The sequence below is a fragment of the Sceloporus undulatus genome, unplaced genomic scaffold (assembly GCF_019175285.1).
Source record: "Sceloporus undulatus isolate JIND9_A2432 ecotype Alabama unplaced genomic scaffold, SceUnd_v1.1 scaffold_13, whole genome shotgun sequence".
In the NCBI taxonomy this organism is placed as follows: Eukaryota; Metazoa; Chordata; class Lepidosauria; order Squamata; family Phrynosomatidae; genus Sceloporus; species Sceloporus undulatus.
In genome coordinates this window covers 6,696,556-6,717,338 of record NW_024802935.1, presented here as the reverse complement: position 1 = coordinate 6,717,338, position 20,783 = coordinate 6,696,556, and positions in this window count along the sequence as shown.

Below are 20,783 nucleotides of genomic sequence, written 5' to 3'. Positions count from 1 at the left end.
AAAACTAGCTGGCATATGTGGCATGCTGGGGTATCACTGCAGGTGAGCATTCATTCTGGTTTCAGGGCACCTATAGTGCACTTATAGTCTCTCTTCTGCACATTGCCATTCATCAACTATTTGCTTCACTGATACACTTTGGCCACATTTTCCACAGGTTTTCTCAATGCCTGTTCTGAGTTTAAGATTGTTAATCATATTCAAGGCAGTGCTACAAACTTTTTCAAAGTAGTAAAGGAAGAAGATAGGGGCCAATTCAATGAGCTCCTGTTCCATATTAATATTCACTGGTTAACATGTGGGGAAATATTAAACAGGGAGTTGAATCTAAGAGAAAAACACACATACCATGTTCCTGAAAAATGGGGGATAAGCTCAAGAGCAAGAGTTTCATAAGAAGATCACAGACCACAATCCTTCCCAAATATGGTATATTGGGGGTTTTCTCCCCATTACATCAGTCGGTTAAAAATCTCACTACAAATAGTAAGTACATTTTTATTCCTCTTACAGGTGTACTAAGCACTTTACAAAGTGTAAACTAATTGCCCCCAATAAGCTGGGTGCTCATTTTAGCAACCTATGGAAGGATGTCAGGATGAGTCCACCTGGAGCCCCTGTCTGGTATTGAACTCACAACCTTATGGTTTGTAAGTGAGTGGCTGCATTTAACCACTGCATCACCAGCTGAAGACATAATTCCCTATTTACAGCCTTATCAATATAGAGTTCACATTGATGATGTCTTCATATTTCTGAACCTTACAGTGTTACATGAAGTGGCTAAAGAGAAGCTTTCATTTGCTGATAGTCATATGCCTTGTTGCTTCCCATGATAAGAACCTGGACAATTTTCCCTGATGGAGAACACTGAAAAATGAATACACAAACTGTAAAGATATAAGGTATAAAAGATGAGGAGATCTTTGGCTGCATCTGCTTAGCAGAATTAATGGATGCTGCTTTAACTACTATGGCTCAACATTATAGAATTCTGAGATTTGTAGTTTTGTGAGATAGTTAGCCTTCTCTATCACAGAGCTCTGGTAACACAACAATGAAGACAAAAATACAATACGCACCCCATGGAAATAACCTTCTGCACAACCAATTAATTATGAAATGTATGTTTAAATAAAAACAGTGAAAGGAGAGCAGAGGAGATGGCTGGCTTAACAATTTTACATTGGAAGAGAAGGCTCTATTCCATGTCCTCACCTTGAGGCAGTGGTGGAACCAAGAAAAAACCTGATCTGAAGGCTCTTAAAATGTAGGAGATATGGTCTTTTCAGACAGTCTAGACTAAGCCAATTTTAAGACATTTGTTTTTTGTTGATTAACTGGTTGATGAAAACATAATCATGCCATTCCTTCCTTAGTTTCCTTTTTTTAATCTTTGCCCAAAATAAAAGGAAAGTGATGATTATGGTTTTAATACATGGCTTGAGGGATTATAGCACCAAAATGATAATAACCACAGTTTTAGAGGGTGTGTTTCTGTGTGCAGTTTAAAGAAATAAATAATTAGAATAAAATGAAATATGTGTCCCACCTGTGACTTATTGGGGTAAGATTTCCATTATTCCAATAATTTACTAGGGAAGCAAGTAACTCCCCCACATTAGTGTTATCACAGAACCTGCATTGTTGAACCAATCTCAAAAAGAAGCTCAAGAAGTGTCCCTGAATCTTTAAAGAATTCTAGAGCCCTAATGCTCCAGTATCTTCACATTCATACAGAGAAGGGACTGTCAAACCCTTACTTGTCAGAAGTGACAACCATTAACTTCGGTATAGCTTATTCTGAGAAAAGTGTATAATAGACTGCAGTGTTAGCAGATATATATATATATATATATATATATATATGACATGACTTATCTGTGCACTGTTTCAAACTTTTAAAAATTAAATTCTTTGTAGCTCAAACTACAGGAAATCACAACAATTTCAGCATTTTAAAAGTGCAGCACACATAAAGTCAGGCGGTCTGTTCATCACTGTTTGTCGTATTATTGTCCAGATATTGGGGATCAGGTATCACTGGTATGCTGATGATACTCAGCACTATTACTTCTTTCCACCTAATCCCAGCAAAGCTGTTTCTGTGTAAAACTGGTGTCTGGAAGCTGTAATGGGATGGATGAGGATAAATAAATTGAAGCTTAATCCAGACAACACAGAGGTGTTTCTGGTCAATTTAGAGAAAGATCTGGGAATATGGATTCAGCTCATATAAGAGGGGTTACCCTGTCCCTAAAAATGCAAGTTTGCAGTTTGGGGGATATTCCTGGATTCAGCCCTGAACCTGCATGCTTCTGCTGCAAAGTGCAAAAGTATCTGCCTGACTCAATTCCCTCTCATGCCAGTTACTGTTTGCATGAGAAATGTATGTGAATGTCAGTCAGCTGCTTCCCAATCAACAGGGAACAGTCCTGTATCAATCTCAGTGTCTGTTGCTGCCTGAATGCATAACTTTGGGTTACACATTTGTATATGTCATACATATGTCAAACATTTTTACTGTTTAATGTTTTTAACTTTATAAATTGTTTGTTTTAAAATAACTTTTATATTTATATTTGAAATTCATTTAAGTTGAGATCCATTTGGTTCAGATTTTAAAGAATACCTACCCAATTATCTGTATGATAAGCATTTAATTTTACTCCAGGAGAATAAATAAAAAAAAATACAGCATATTAATGAAATAAAATTCTGTAGCATGTTGCTCTTTGTGTGTGCATGCCTTCAAACTGCCTGTGGTCTTAGGGTGACCGTAAGAAAACTCAGAGGTGGTTTTGCTCTTTCCTCTGAAATATAGCTTATAGCACCTGGTATTCGTTGGTGTTCTCCCATCCATGTTGTTTCTCTCTAAAGAGATTCTAGAAGCTAAGGCAGGCATTCCCATTTCTATTTAGCCCCATATAAATATATTCTCTTATACAGAGATAATCCTGTGTTTGGAAATTGGTATCTTTCTGAAGATGTAATACAGGTTGAGTCTCCCTTGTGTGGAATTATGAAATCCAAAAGCCAAAATTGTGCACAATGACAGCTGAGATCGTGACACCTTTGCTTTCTGGTGGTTCAGTACAGAAAACTTTGATTCATACATAAAATATATTTTGTATAAAATTACTTGCAGGCTATGTGTATAAAATGTATATGAAACATAAATGAATTTCATGTTTAGACTTGGGTCTCATCCCCAAGATATCTCATTATGAATATGCAAATATTTCAAAATCCAAAGAATTCCGAAATCCAAAACACTTCTGGCATATTTGATAAAGGAGACTTACCCTGTAACATCAGGTTTAGGACCATATTGCCTGCATTTTAGTAATTTGTAATAGATGATTGTTTCACATTGCAGCAACAAAGTGCTATGACCTTTTAGAGTTGTTATTAATTGGTTGTAAACTATTGATTCAGCTTGACCATTTGATGAGAAAAATCTGGTTTCTCTTTGCTTTAAAAAAAAGTCATTAGAGACACCATGTCTTCACTAATTTGTGCCCTAATCTGTATAATAATCTGTTTAACTTTATGTTCTCCTACTACAATCCAATTGAAGTTAAGCATCTTGTCCCTGGCTAAGTTGAATCTTGACAGTATTTGGACAACATTTCATACCAATGCCAACTTTCCTAGTCTGAATGAGTAGTGAGTTGATTAAGATGGATATAATTTTAACCTTATGCAGAAGGAAATATATCTATTTTATAATTCATGGCCTATTGCAGTATTTTCTAAACTTCCTACTTTGGTAAAAACTTTCCACCTCATATTTCTACTAGGGGCTTCTGACCATCACTACCACATTTCAAAGCATTCTCAGATATATGCCATGACATACATGATTTACGTGTGGCATTTTTCAAAGCTGTAGGATCATCCTGATGACCCCAAGAAACTAAGAGCACAACCTACATTTCTCTCCATTTCTAGCAGAAGATTCCTCGTAGTGGCAGAAAAGTTAATTGTTTGTCATTTTGTGCCATCAAGTCATTGCCATCCTATGGAGACCTTAAGGCACACATTTTTCTTAGCAAGTTTCTTCAGAGGTGGTTGCAAAAACCAGAATGTGGCCAGCATTTTGTCCCATCTAATTTCTGTATGAGGTAACATTTTTTTCACTGCCTACACAGAAATGTACATATATATTGCCATGGACTCTTTGTCTAATGTAACATATTTATGCATTTTCCCCATTGGCAAAAGTATGCTTGCACATTTTTTTTAAAAAAAATAGGAATTTTATGTCAAATATATTTTTGTTTAGTTTATTTGCTTGCTTGTTTTTTAGCCTTCCAGTTGACTCCAACTTATGGCAAACCTATCATAGGATTTTCTTGCCAAGCTTTATTTAGAGGAGATTTGTCATTGCCTTCCTTTAAGACTCAGAGACTAAGATGTAGGGGCTGAACAAAGGGAGAGGAAAAACCAGACCATTCATAGATTTTTATGATTCAAATGAAACCCCTGCTGTCTTCACAGCACACTCCCAAAGCAGGCTGAACACCCACAGGCAGTTTATACCATGCAGCATCAAGCTGCTCTGCTTGTTTAATTAAAAGGGGAAAAAGTATGGTGAGCATTGGTGCTGGTGGCTGTGTCTCACCAGGCCCAGGGTGTGTGCTCCAGACTACTCCCATAAGCCACCTGAACCTTCCTACATTCCCACACTCATGTTGTGCTGTTAATATGCTGGTGCAATAATGCATATTTTCCAATATTAGAGCAGAGCAAAGGGGCTTTATTTTGTTCTGGTTTTTCATCTGCAAAGTGGCTTCATCCCAGTTTCACCCATTTCAGCTTCATGTGTCATACAGCAATAGCAATAGCAAGTACATTTCTATACCGCTTCTTAGTGCACGTAAGTACTCCCTAAGCAGTTTACAATGTGTAGGCTAATTGCCCCCAACAACCTGGGTACTCATTTTGGTGACATGCAGAAGGTTGCCAAGCTGAATCAACCCTGGAGCCCTGCCTGGGATCAAACTCACAACCTTATGGCTTTGAATGCCTGTAGTACAACCAGGAATCCCCGATATAAATTTATAAACAGCTGAGGTTCAAAACAGGGTGAGACTGGTTTTTGTTGGGGGGGGGGGGGGTTTGTTTGTTTGTTTGTGGTTTTTTTTTTTTTTTTTGCCAGTTTAGCTAGGCCCTGAGAGAGGCTGAATGATGGTTGAAATCCTGGTCTCCCAACCATGTAGTCCAACACTCATATAACGCAAATAACTCCACCAAGCTGGATCCATATGCATTTACTTGTATATAAATCAAAGTAAAGAAATAGCCACAAAAAACTAATATTCGTGGTTTCTTCATGATGACAGGAAAAATGAAAGATGAATACTCACTTTCATTAATAGTTTTGCAGGCCATGCAACGGATAAACTTATTAAAATTCATGTTTACTGTACATTTCTTCTTCATCCCTACAGGCAAGTTGACTTGGAGAGAACCTTTTCTGCCATGATTGACTTTCGCATTCAAGATCTTCTGATAAGCTTCCAAGAGAAGCCAGAGATCTCACTGAAAAGCAGTGACCGTCGGCTTTGGAGCAATTTAATAAAGTGAGGCCTTCCCTTCCCTATCCTTTCTTTTGCAACCAGTGTTTTTCTGTCTCCTATTTATGAGGCATTTTGAAGCATTAGGACTAATTGTAGAACATAGTTCATTTATAGCAGGGAGGAAAAAGACGTAACAATAGATACAAAATAACTGTCTTGGGTTGTGCCGCATTTTCCATATGGAATGTAAGCTGAACAAAAGTGCCAGCTGTTCTCTCTCACAGAAGACAATTTAAAAACAAAAATTACCCAGATTTATGAATTCCAAGGATTGGGGCCAGCTGTGACTGATGTTTTCTACAGAGAAGAGAGGTCAGTGAGAAGCCTACATTTCTCCATTTAATTTTGTAGTATGTAATGCTTAGCTACAAAGACAGAATAGCTGTAGTTCATTAGTAGAGTACACACTTTGCACGCAGAAGGTCTTAGGGTCTATCTGTCCAAGGTTAGTATGGAAACACTTCTCCCCGAAAGCCTACAAATCACTGCTGGTCAGAGTTAGTAATGGTGGGCTCGACTGACCAATGGATTGACTCAATGCATGGCAGCTTCATGCAGTCAGCCATCCATATCCATGGATTCTGCATCCATGGATGTTGTTTGTTTGTTTGTTTGTTTGTTTATATCCCACCCTTCTCTCAAGACTGGGACTCTGGGCAGCATACAATATTAAAAAATAGTACAATTAAAAGCATACTGCAGCCATTCACTCAAAACCACAAGGTTGTGAGTTCAAGACCAGCAAAAGGGCCCAAGCTCGATCAGGCTTGCATCCTTCCAAGGTCGCTAAAATGAGTACCCAGACTGTTGGGGGCAAATTAGCTTACTTGCTAATTAGCTTACTTGCTGTTCACCGCTGTGATATTTGGAATAGCGGTATATAAATAAAACAAATTATTATTATTATTATTATTATTATTACAAAAATGCTATATTAAAACAGAATTAAATTACTACAATAAGTAAAACAAATTGCATGTTAAAATATCAAACAGTTTTAAAAGTTTAAAACACATTAAAACTATATATAAGGGACACTATTTTATTATGCCATAGTATATAATGGGATTTGAGTATCCATAGATTCTGGTATCTACAGGAGTTCTTGGAACCAAACCCCTGTGGATACCAAGAATTCACTGTATATTTCTTTGCTCATTAGTCCATTTTTTCTACAACACCAACTAGCTGTGGCTAGAGCCAAGCTGCATTTTTTGAATTATAGGCTCCATCCAATGTCATGTGAAATGGCACTGACTTATGAAATGGAATTAGTCTCATTTTCCTGCCACCTGTGCCCCCTTGCAAACCTGTTCTGCTTCAACCCAGTTTGTCCATGAGGTGCACCCTGGGGCCATCTGGTACACAGCCAGAGAAAGGGCATTAAACACGGATTCAATGCCTCCTTTCACAGTGCCCAAAAATTACTTAGGCAGGCATAACTTCTCATTATCCACCTCTGGTTATGACAATGTATGCCAGAGTATTCCAACTAAAGTTTATAAACTTACATTTATATTCTTCTGAAGTCCCCTACTGTACACAGATCAGCAGCATAAATTATTACCATGCTGTTATTGGGAAGGTAGGGAATATTTGGTACTCCTATGTTAATACTGTTTTTCCTTAAGCACAATCCTATAACTTCTGATACCATTGTACCAATTCATAAAATAGGAATCCAGGAATCCAGACAAAGCTCATATGTCCAGTAATTCATCTTGAATGTGAGCTGAAATATTGGGCTTTACTGATGTTCAGCAATGAAGTATTGCTCCTTGGAAATTTCCTTAATTTGTTCTTCTGTGAATAATTGTTCCATGAATTACAGACTTGCCACTGAAATTCATTTTGAAAACCCCTTGTTTTCAGCAAATTCACCTATGAGTCATACTTACATGAATGGGATGATGAATCCTCACATCTCCAGACTTGCCATTTTTAAGCCTATTTCCACCTTAAAATATGAATTTATCCTTGGACAATTTTAACCCATTTGCATCTAACCATAATTATCCTCATGCTAGTTTTCCATGCTTGCCCTAAAGCACTACGACTGTAATCTATGTGTTAGGGTGCTCATTTATCCAGATTTAAAAATCCAAAGTATTATGCAGGGATGCAAGTGATATATTCATATGCAAAACAAATTTCAGAGCTTATAATTAATAGGAATAGTGTAGACCAGCCAAAATTTTACTTAAGGGAAAAAATACAATTTTTTTTATCACTGCTTTGGTGCTTCTTCTCTCTCTCTCTCTCTCTTTTTTTTTTTTTTGGGGGGGGGGACAACAGGTCCCAGAATCCCCAATCCAGTATTGCTATTGATCATAGAAAGTTGCAATTCAAACACCTACTTTTTCAAATTCTGATTTATATTTATGTATATGGATTTATCCATGTTTTATATACAAAAAGGTGTTTGTTTTTATTCTAGCCATGTAATTTTCTAATAATTCCTGACATTGCCTGCTGTCAGTAATGGGCTGGATAAGGGCAAACAAATTGAAATTTAATCCAAACAAGATAGAAGTGCTCCTGGTCAGTCAAATGGCAGATTGGGGGAAAAGGACTCCTCCTGTGCTGATTGGAGTAATATTCTCACTGAAATCTGAAGCTCACACCTTGGGTTTTCTTGCCTCAACTCTGAGCCTGGATGCCCAGGTTTCGGCAGAGGCCAGAAGTGTGCTTGCACAGCTAAAATTAGTGTGTCAGCTGCACCCTTTCCTTGAGACATCAGATCTAGCTACAGTGACACACACTTTTCTTACATTCCATTTGGACTACTGTAATACATTCTGAGAAAGCCAGTGTGTAGTGGTTTGAGTGCCGGACTATGACTGGAGACCAGGGTTCAATGACCCATGAAACTGACTGGGTGACCTTGGGCAAATCATACTCTGTCAGCCTCAGAGGATGGCTTCTTTGGAATGTGTGCTTTATTTAATTTTAAATTTTTGCATGCTTCTAAATTATATAAGTGTGTGTATGTGTGTGTGTGTGTGTGTGTGTGTGTGTGTGTGTGTGTGTGATCAACTAATCAAACATCACAAACATCAATCAACAAACATCAATCAAATATCACAATAAAATCAAATATCACAACAAATTGTAAAAGTAAATAATAGTTAAAAATTCACTTATAAAATTATATTAAAAAGAAACTGCATCTGCGCACCGCCCCAGGGAGGCCGCCCACGGACTGTTTGGAGGACTCCTGCTGTTTTGCCTCTGCGGCTCCGGAGGACCGAATCTGGGACACATGGGGGGAAGGCGGAGTGAGGGGTGTGTTGGGGCAGCGACACGCTGAAAACCCAGCTCGCTGGACTCCTCCTCCGCCACGCCTCCCCTTTGCCTCCGGACTTTGGGCCAGGAGCTGCGCTGCTGCCAAGCGGCTTTCTCTGGGGTGTCGGAGGTGCACATCTGCGCACCACCCCAGGGAGGCCGCCCACGGACTATTTGGAAGACTCCGCAGCTGCGCAGTTGCGCAGCTGCACATTTTCAGCCACGCAATGGCTGGGAGAGACGGTGTCTATGTCAGCTTTAGAGCAGAGGATGTCTGAAGTGACTGACCTCTGCTCTTTTAATTGCTTGGGAAGGGGAGGGGGGGACATGGACGCAGGGAATGCCTTGGCTGGGGAGGAGGAGGGTAATATCGGCCTGAGCGGAGTTCCCATTGAGGTAGTGTGGGGCAAGGGGAGGTATGGCGGTGGGAGAAGGGACGTGCGTTACAGAGGAAGGCGAGATCGATGCGTCATATCTATCTCTCCTTCCTGTCCCCCTCCCAACCAAAGGGACCTGAGGGTCACTCCAACCGTGCCACAAACCCTGTCGCTGCTCCTGTGCAATGCCAGGTCGATTAATAACAAGACCCACATAATTCACGATCTATTGGAGGACAGCAAGTGCGACCTGGCTTGCATTACCGAGACCTGGCTTGGGCCTGAGGGGGATGCTGTGTGGGCACAGGCCCTCCCTGCTGGGTTCTCGGTGAAGGACCAGCCCAGGTTAGGTGGGCGGGGGGGGATGTGGCCTTGATACATAAGAACACCTTGTCTCTCACCAGGAACCACATCCGTCAGACTTCCTTCATCGAGTGCATTTACCTGACCCTAAAGGCTAGGGACAGTCTAGGGATTCTGCTGGTGTATCGGCCACCCCGTGCATTAGCAGTCTCCCTTAACGAGCTGACACAGTTGGTTGCGGAGCTGATGCTGGAGACACCCAGGCTACTTGTCCTGGGTGACTTCAACAACCCCCTCATGACCAACTATGTTCCATCCGGTGCGGCTCGGGAATTCATGGATACCGTGGCGGCCATGGGCCTGTCCCAGCTAATTACGGGTCCAACGCATTTTGCGGGTAATGCACTGGATTTGGTTTCTGTACGGATATGGAAAATCCGTGGGCGGAAATAACTAATATTTCCCCCCTGCCATGGACAGATCATTTCTTCGTGGAGGCAAAAATCAAGGCCTCTACCCAGATCCCCCCCGGGGGTGGTGGACCTGTTAGGATGGTCCACCCTCGAAGGCTGATGGAACCCAGAAGGTTCCAGGAAGCCCTAGAGGGATACATGGTTGGAAGTGACGGCGATTCTGTTGAGGCCCTGACTGGTATCTGGAATACCGGTCTCTCTAGGGCTATACACAGTATCGCTCCCTAGCGCCCTCTCAGGCCCGCTTCCAAATGTAAGCCCTGGTATACGGAAGATCTCCGGGCAAGGAAGCGGGACCTGCGACGGCTAGAGCACCGCTGGCGGAAACACCTACGCTTAGCCGACAAGGCTCTCCTAGACCACCAGTTGGAGGACTACGGAGAGGCGATACGAGCAGCTAAGAATTAGTTCTATGGTGCTCGTGTCGCGTCCGCAGAGTCGCGTCAAGCAGAGTTGTTCAGAGTGGTTAGGGAGCTAACTCAGCTCCCTCCCACTCTGAACCAGATCCTTGAACCTTCAAAGGCCTGCTGTGACCAATTTAACAACTTCTTCGCGGATAAAACCTCTCGGATAAGCGAAGGTCTTAACGCCGGCATTAGGGCAGAACCAAGGGTAGAGGCATCCAGAGCCTCCGTGGACTCCATTAAACTGGATCAGTTTGAGTTGGTCAGTACCGATGATGTGGACAAGACCCTTGGAAGCGTTCGGAAGACAACCTGCTCTCTCGATCCCTGTCCCTCATGGCTAGTGGCTCAGGGGGGGCTGGTGGTAACCTCGTTGTTGCACCGGATTATAAATACATCTTTGAGGGATGGGCAATTTCCATCCAGCTTGAAATTGGCCATTGTAAAACCGCTGCTAAAAAAGCCCTCCCTCGACCCCCTGATGCATAATAATTATTGGCCAATATCGCTGCTGCCATTTTTAGGGAAGGTGATCGAGAGGGCGGTTGCAATCCAGCTTCAATCGGTCTTGGATGAAACGGATTATCTGGACCCATTTCAAACTGGCTTTCGGGCAGGTTACGGGGTTGAGACGGCCATGGTCGCCTTGGTTGATGATCTCAGTCTGGGCATCGACAGGGGAAATGTGTCCCTGTTGGTGCTCTTGGACATCTCAGCGGCTTTCGATACCATAGACCATGGTATCCTTCTGGAGCGCCTGGCAGGGGTGGGAATCGGGGGCACTGCGCTCCAGTGGTTCCGGTCCTACCTCTCTGGGAGGTTCCAGATGGTGCAGCTGGGAGACATGTGCTCCGATAAGAGGGCCTTCACAACTGGGGTCCCTCAAGGAGCCATTCTGTCTCCCATGCTTTTTAACATTTACATGAAACCGCTGGGAGAGATCATCCGGAAACATGGGGCACTGGGTTATCAGTACGCTGATGACACCCAAATAGTCTTCTCTATGTTTCCGACTGATGCAGTGACTGAGGATGGTGTCTCTCCTCTCGTGGCCTGTCTGGAGTCGGTAATGGGCTGGATGAGGGAAAACCGACTCAGTCTGAATCCAGAGAAAACGGAGGTACTTTTGATAGGTTCCCCTGGTCCAGGAATGGCGGTGGTTCCACCTGTCCTGAACGGGATCACGCTTCCTGTGAAGGACTCCGTTCGCAGTCTGGGGGTGCTCCTTGATTCACCGCTCCACCTCACATCTCAGGTGAATGCGATGGTCAGGAGCACCTGTTATCAGCTTCGGCTTATTCGCCAGCTGCGCCCATACCTGGCCCAGAGAGACCTTGAAACGCTCTGGTAACCTCTCGATTGGATTTCTGCAATGCGCTCTACATGGGGCAACCCTTGTACCACACCCGGAAGCTGCAGATGGTACAGAATATGGCAGCCAGACTGGTTACTGGCACTTCCAGGACCAGTCATATTACACCTGTACTCAAAGATCTGCATTGGCTGCCCATTCGCTTCCGGGCACAATACAAGGTGTTGGTAATAACCTATAAAGCCCTACATGGCTTGGGCCCAGGATACCTAGAGGACCGCCTCTCTCCATACATTCTGCCTCGCACCCTCAGAACATCTGGGCAGCAACTATTGAGGATTCCAGGGGCTAGACTTGCCTCCACTACGAGGAGGTCATATTCCATCGCTGCCCCGGCCGTCTGGAATACGCTGCCCATAGAGCTCCGCTCGGCCACCTCCCTGGCCCAGTTTAGGAAGGACTTAAAAACCTTCCTATTTCAGGTAGCATTCCCCGAATAAAGTCCTAGTTAGTTCTCCCTCCTTGACAGCAATGGTGGCTGGCTAATGGGGTTTTTTAGTATTATCTTAATGGTAGTGAGTTGTATATTTTAATGTATGTTTTATCTCATATTGTATTGTTGTTATTATATGTTGTTCACCGCCCTGATCGTTGGAAGGGCGGTATACAAATAAATTTTTTATTATATTTATTATTATTTAAACATAACATTTAAAAGTATAAAATCATTATAAATGTATGAAATCATTATAAAATTTTAACAGACTAAAAAATATTATGAACTTTTAAGAAACCATCTTAGGCTGACAGACCATTGCTGCTGCACAAATACTGGCCATCCTTGTTGTTATTACTGGGCACTGGTGTGCCAGCAAATAAGATACATAAAATTCATCAGTTCTTCCAGGAAAATGACTAAGAATTGGATGAATAAAAAATGGCGATAGCCATATTAAAAAGGACAATACAACAATATATGACCTATAGTTTCCACTGTACCAGTTCCACAGGAGCATATGCGTAGATCACAGGGAATATTATTGTATCTCCCTTCCAATAAGGCTGAAGGTAGAACAATAAATTTTGCTAAAGTGAATGCTATCCTAGGTTTTGGAAGGGTTAGAAGACTCAAATGGTTAGCTAACAAAAAAGCATTGCCATTGTCTCTGAAATCAGGGCATACAGTGGCTGCTTTACAGCATGATTTTATGCTGTTTAATGTGGTAATTTTAATTTTTTTTAAATTTTTATAAGGTTTTTATATTGATTCAGGACCTGTCTGAGATTCCACTCTGGCAGAAAGGGGGGGGGGGCATAAAATGAAATACATGCATACATACTACCATAAAATACGTTGTACAATTCTAATACAGTCTCCACTAAAGAAAACACATCATTATTTCAGAACTCTCTTCTTTTGGGGGGAAAAACCCCCTATGAAATTGTAAAAGACTAAAGACATTATTTTGTTTTTGTTTTTTCCCTTTTTGTTTTGGGGGTGGCTCAGAAGAAAAAGCACTAACATCTAAACATTTTCATTTCACTTCCACTTTAGTTGTGAAATTTAATTGGCATGATTTCAGCACAGAGTGAAAAATAATTTCAGTCTAAAGTGCTTGCTTAATATTGAGAGGCAAATATGGAGGAGGGTAAATGGTTTTTATCTACTTTCTTGTTTTTCAGATCAGACAGTACTTTAAACTAGTGGAAATAAGCACAAAAAAGTTCCCATATGCACCCCAATTAAAATATTACACACCAGACTTAAGGTAAGACAATTAGCTCTCTCTCTGATCTGACACCCAGAATTTCTCACTATTGGCTATGTGGATTAGGGCTTCTAAGAGTCACAATTCAAAAGCATCTGAAAAGAGGTACTTTGCTACTTCTGGCTTAGGTAAAGAGAGCCAGTTGGTGGATAAGGATGTGCTGTCATGGATACAGTACCCAAAATGTGCAAACAGAAAAAAAATATATAAATACATTTAAATGTGCTCAGAACCTTGCAAAAACATGTTTTAGACAATGGAGGAATTCATTTAAGTAATGCATACAATTGAAAAGTCAATTGTTTGGGGATATTTATTTATTTTTAAAAAGGATAGATTTTTCCTCATAAGGAAGGGTGGGGGAACACTATAAAGCGGGGGGACCGAGGGTCCAGATATACTCATTATTAGATTATGGACATCTACTGCTGCAGAATTTGTTGAGGGAGACGGTGAAGGTGACCCAAGAGGCAGGTGACAACAGAAGAGGAGGAGAAAGAGGGGAAAGAAGAAAGGATGAATTATTCCTATAACAGCAGCAACTGATCCAACCAGCACAGCTCTGTTCTCTCCTATTCCATCGAGTATTATTTATACTAACAGTGGCGCATTACAGAGCGCCCAAGAAGGGCGCTCTGCCGCCACCGCCGTTTGCTACGTCTGGGAACCACAGCGGCCAAACCGTGGGGTTCTCAGGTGCAGCAGGAAAGAAGCGCTGAAATGGCGCTTCTTTCTGCGATCCGGAAGTGGCGCCACGAGGCACTAGTCGCGCACTCGCAACATCACTTCCGACGTGCGACATCCTGTTGCTACGCGTCTGCGACATCAAAATGGCGGCCCTCATGTGGGCGGGCGCCGCCATTTTGTACGGACTCGGTCTGTATTAGGGTTGAGGGGAGTCTGGAAGGGACGCCCCTTCTCAACCCTAACACGCCCCTTCCTAACCCTAGCATGACCCTTCGGCGTGTCTGTAACGCGCCACAAGTTCTTCAGTTTTTTGTGGGTTTTTCATCAGCACCTGTGGCTGGCATCTTCAGAGAATGCTTGCCTGGAAAGGAGTTGGGTATGTATATACTGTGTATATACCCAACTCCTGTCCAGGCATGCATTCTCTGAAGATGCCAGCCACAGATGCTGGTGAAACATCAGGAATAAACTCTTCTAGAACATGGCCACATAGCCCGAAAAGCCCACAAAAAACTATGGATGCCTGCCTTCGATTTCACAGTGGTTCTTCAGGATTGTGGGAAAACACTGTTTTCCAGTTCAGCTGTCTGAGAGGGAATCCAGACAAGTTACATTAAAACAGCTGTTTACAAATTGTTCCAATGTATATTTTGATAATCCTACAACTTCATTATATAAATTAATGTTTCACAATGTTCCCCTTGCTTTCACTTACTTCCTTCTAGCCTCATATTGTCTAGTTGAAATGATGCAGGCCAAAAACTCCATAGCAGGCTTGGATCCAATTCTGCCTGTGCAGGCATGGATCCAGAGACTATGGTCTTACCCTGGGATAAAGATGCTTTAATGGTAAAGGTTTCCCTTGACATGAATGTCTAATCATAACCAAGTGTAAGGGGTGGTGTTCGTCTCCATTACTAAGCTAAAGATCCAGCATTGTCCGAAGATAATCCCAGTGGTCATGTGGCCAGTATGACTGCATGGAACCCTGTTACCTTCCCACTGAAGTGGTACCTATTTATCTTTTTTTAAAATTAAAATTTGATTAATACATTCTAAAACAAAACATGAAAACAAACAGTACACCAAATCAACAACCAATACAGGCAATAACCCGGGTAAGGCCCTGAAAGTTATAGATAAAAGGTGTGTTCAGGGATCCTGAAAGACATCTTTCCTTAAAAAATTAGCTAAAATTGGGGGATGTCTAGAGACTAATCTTGCTGAATGTATTCAATAAATGGGTGCTAAATCTTATGAAAGGTCAATCCAGAGTGTAAGCCTCTCACTCTGTTGTTATTATCTGCCACTTTCTTCATTAACCACAAGTCCCAGAGTCTAGACCACCATCCTGCAATATTCAACTTTCCAGTTTTCCAGTTCCTGGCTATCTCAAGCCTGGCAACAGCCAGAAGCAAACTAATAAGTTCTTTATGCTGCATGGCTTTATTTTCATTCATAAAAATGGAGAACAGGAGCAGGAGTGGGGATAATTGTATACTTGGAAATCAGTTGTAAAATTTCTGTCCAATACTCATGTACTAAGGGACAATCCACCACATATGCACAAAGGTTTCCCTACCTTCACAACCCCTCCAGCTTTTTCGATTAGCATTGATAGACATATGAGCCAATTTGACTGGGGTGAGATACCATTGATGGACCAACTTGATAATATTCTCTTTAATGGACCCAGTTTTAAATGGCAAATGAGTCCATATATTTTCCCAGGTCTTACTGTCAATTGAAAGGGAAAGTTCTGCTTCTCATCCTGCCTTATGAAGCATTGGGTTCCCAAATGTTTCTTCTAGCAGACAATTATATATGCATGCAATTTTGCCTTTAGAATATATAACCGGAAAGATGCACATGTTTTCAAAGAAAGTAAGTGGGTCAGGATATTCCTGTATCTGAAGCAGTTTCTTTAGGAATAATTGTATCTGTATTATTTAATACCAGTTCTGATGACCAGGGCCCAGAGTACTGATTAGTTGCTCTGTTGTGATAGTTGTCTCATTGTGGAACAAGTCCCTAACTGTATACAGGGTACCTATTTATCTAATTGCATTTGCATGCTTTCAAACTGCTAGGTTGGCAGAAGCTGGGACTAGTGACAAGAGCTCACCCCATCATGCAGCACTCGGGCCTCAAACTGCCAACCTTCCGATCTTCCAGTTGTCAGAATTGGCATCTTAACTACTAAGCCACCACAAAGAGGCTTTACTCTGAGGTAAACTAGACCTGGTTTTCCATGGAGTTTCTAAGAAAATCCATTCCAAAACTTGGATGTTCAGACACTCCTCCTGTGCTTTTTACCTTTCCTATGGGCAATCCGTCTAAGAAGCCCCCCAATCACCCCAACTGACATGGAAATGGGCACCTAGCCACATGTGTGCAGCCAGGTGCCCCATTTCCATATCAGACAACATCTGGGGAGCTTCTCAGATGGATTGCATGCTGAAAAGATAAGGAGCAGTTCCAGGCCCTGGGTTGGTACAGAGATGGGTGTGTGAACACCCTCCCATCGCCACGCGGATTCATGGGCTTACCCAGGTAAGCATGGGCTTAGCCTGTGCTGTCCTGCCCCATCTGTTCAGGTTCCCACTCTCAGTCAATAATGTGTTTCTTCATCTTCCTCCTCCTCCTCCTCCTCTTTCACTGTTACCCATAACTGTATGCCTTTTCTCAGTTTCTACCTCAATCACAAATTTTCATGCTTGCCACTTGATCCTTCCCACATCTATAGGAGCAGCAACTATTTTCAATGTTGTGAGGATAAGTGAATGCCTGTAAGAAAATATCACTATGCTTTGTATGTTACCTTTCTAAGCATCTTTCCAATAAAGCACACCACAAACAACAATGAAATATTCTTTTGGTTTTTTGTGGGTTTTTTGGGCTATCTGGCCATGTTCTAGAAAATTTTCTTCCTCATGTTTCGCCAGCATCTGTGGCTGGCATCTTCAGAGAATGCTTTGCCTGGAAAAAGTGGGTGTATATATACTGTGTGAGTCTGGGAATGCAGGAGTGATTTGCATGTGTATTGTTTTGTGCTGATGGCCAGCACAATGTAATGAGGCCTAAACTGTAATCCTGAGGTTGTTTCCCATTGAACAGCTAGAGATTTAATATCTGAGGAAACATACATGACATTGTGAATAAATGTTATTTTGAACTCTTTCAAGAAAATGTGATGTTGCTATTTTAGGGGCTATTTAGGTGTTTTGATATTTGAGCATTACACACAAGAAGCTGCTTTATCCTACAAGAATTACCTTTTTTTTTTTTTTTTTTTAAGAACATTGTCGTGCTTTCAGCCTAAAGGAGAAGAAACCTGTTTATTCAGGGATGGTTTCTGCTTTCTGGCCTGTGCATTTAAATGCTGAAACATAAGAGACATTCCATATTGACATTCCTTTAATTGCCACAGTGTGGTATGAAAAGAGTTCTTTGAGTAAGAGTAGCAATAATTGTACATGAGTGCAACCTGTACATAGAGAGATCTTGTAGCACCTTTGAGACTAACCAAAAGAAATTGGCAGCATGAGCTTGCGTAGAGTTCAGTCTACTTTGAATATCATCTAAAACATTTTTTTAAAAGCAAGTATATTTAGTAGGAGTTGTACTCGGAAGATTTTAATTTATGTCAGTTTCTTTTATTAATTTTCTTTTGAATGATTTGGTCAATTTTGATTTATGTTTCAAGTAATATTCAGAACTTGAAAAATAACTCTTAGCAACTAATCAGTTGCTATTATTGGCCTGGTACAGACCTCCCAAAAAGGGCGGTCTGCCAGCGTCCTGGTTTGCTCTGTGAGGAAGCCGCAGTGGACAAACTGCGCTGCTTCCTCGCAGAGGAAAAAGAACCCACAAAAAGCGGGATTTTTATGGCACCATAATGATGCCACAGTGTGCCAATGGCACACTTGAGACATCATTATGGTGCCATGACGTGTGGACACTAGGCATCCATTGCATCAAAATGGTGGCACCCATCTGTACAGGGCACAGCAATTTTGGTGTACGGAGGACATGCTAGGGTTGCGGGGCGTCTGTAAGCAACACCTCAAGGCAACCCTAGCATGTCATCAAGACGTCCCACGAGACCTGTCTGTAGCGGGCCATAATTCCAAGTCCCCACACTGTACTAGTTTAGTTACTTTTAAAAATATAACTCTTTATTCTCCTATTTCTTCAAAAGAATTAAAATTACATATGAAGTATTGCATTGCTATCTTATGGTTCATAGCAAGTATCAAGTATTGCATTGCTATCTTATGGTCCTCCCATCCACCTCATAAACATTCCCACAACAGAACATGATGTAAAAAAGTAACAACACTTGAGCTGCATGATGTTCCTCCTCCACTGTTCAGTGATGCCACACCTTCATAAATAGAAGAGCTAACTTAAAGATTTCATTGCACCATAATAAAGGATGAAAACATCCTTCGCTATGCTTTAACTGTAATGAAATACCTTTGTTGAGGTACAGTGGTTTTAGCCCTGCATTATGACTTTGAAGATTCCCTGCTGAGCCATGGAAACCTTAGGTGAGTTACACACTCTCAGACACAGGAAACCCTCTGATAAGGCCTTAGGATCATCATAAGTCAGAAATTACTTGTAAACACACAACAGCAATACCTTGCTTATTGGATAAAGAAATGAACTGTGAGTAGAGTAGCAACCACTGTTCTGGTTACTGAGTGACCATGTTGGGAGGGAGAGGATTATCTGGCTATGTTTTAGCCAGATGCATGATAACATGTGCATCCTCAGAGGATAATATTGTCATGCATCCATAGCCAGACAGCTATGGCTCACTTTCCCTTGGGTACTATATGGCAGTAACACGAAAAGACCATAGTAAAACATTCAGTTTCTTGGTGGAAATGTTCTTGCAGTAGGAATAAAAATCTAATAAATTAATGAATTTAACAAAGAATCATAGCTCTAATTTCAAGTACTGTACCTTGAAAGCTCTGGAATTGCATACCAGCTTCCAGCCTGAAGCAAATCAAGAGTAGCCATGTCCAGGATGAATATGAAAGAAAGGTGTAAGTGAAGCCTAGATTCCCAAAGGTACCAAAATGAGGAAGATCACCAGAAAAGCCTGGGACAATAGTCATCAGTGCCAGAAGATTTTCCTAGAGTGTGATTAAGTACATAATTCTAAGGTACAATTACAATAGCCTTTTAATGCATTGAACTACTGGCAGTGCTCCTTAAATGGCAATTAATGGAAATGTATCAAAACTGATTGACCATAAACTCAAACTTTCCTTTTTTTGTGTGTTTTTTTCCAGATCAGGGTTGGCAAATGAATTAGTTTGCATGTACATGTGCACTCCTCTGGAAACACAAAGTATCTGATTACAGCAATATTTATGCTCCAATTGATGATCCCTACTGTAACTGATTCTTAATGTTGTGTGTTTTATCTGCCATCGTCTATTCAAAAAGACAGTTGATGATATTACAGAGCAGAGATTGGCATTAGACAAAGAGACACATTAGTTCATGAGCATTATGCAGACCGTGGCACTCTGAATGGGAGATGAGTATTACATTATTAAGAGAAACAACAGACCTCTTTTTTTTTTCTTGAGTGAGGGAAATCTTCGCTGGTGTTTATATATGGTGGTGGCTAAAATACCAAATATGCTGTCTGATAAAATTTGCCAAGATTAACTGTTGTTTCAGTCTATGTTTTCTTGAAGATATGATCAGTCCATATTTATAACTGGATCAAACTGAGCTGTATTTTGCAGAGTTAAAGTATCAGAGTCAGAGTCCTATATGATCATTTATGTAACATAACTTTATATATAGCTTGGGCCTCAAACTTTGTATTTACCTTGGGCCTCAAAAAGTCCACCATTGGACTACATTGGTGGCATGGTGTTTAGACAATACACACCCTGAACATGGCCTGAAGTTCCCTCGATGTTGATGAGCGGACAAAAAACACTCATTTTGCCGCCGGGTTCAAAATCATGCCAGCAGCCTGGATCAAGACCAGCCATGTCTGGTCGTCATGGCACAGCACTAGCAGTGCTGGTACAGCCACAACCCACTTTATCGATCCCATCTGTTTGAGGCCTAGCTAAACAGCCAAGGTGCTAAGAAACGTGGTTACTGAATTGTGAAGATATATATTAAGACACTGGCAGGAGTGCCTAGTGCACATTATTACCCACTGCTCATTGAGTCCAGTGTTATGCAGCTCAGAACCATCAGTCCCATTGTGCATCAAGCACCAATGTGCATTGGGCACTTTGATGGTTATCTACTGGATTCAGATGTTGCACAAGTGTGTAGTTCTAATTCCCCAAACTGGCGGAGAAAGATGAGTACAACATAGAACCATATAAAAGATGAACATTGAAACAGATTGAAACTATTTACAATATTTAAACAATTCAAAACATGCAGTTAAAAATAGTGAAAAAATTATTATAAAACAATAGAAGAAAAACAATACAACACCCCCTTAAAAGTCATTTTAAAAACACCTTCAGTACAAAGGCCTGCCATGATGATGATGATGATGATGATGATGATGATGATGATGATGATGATGAT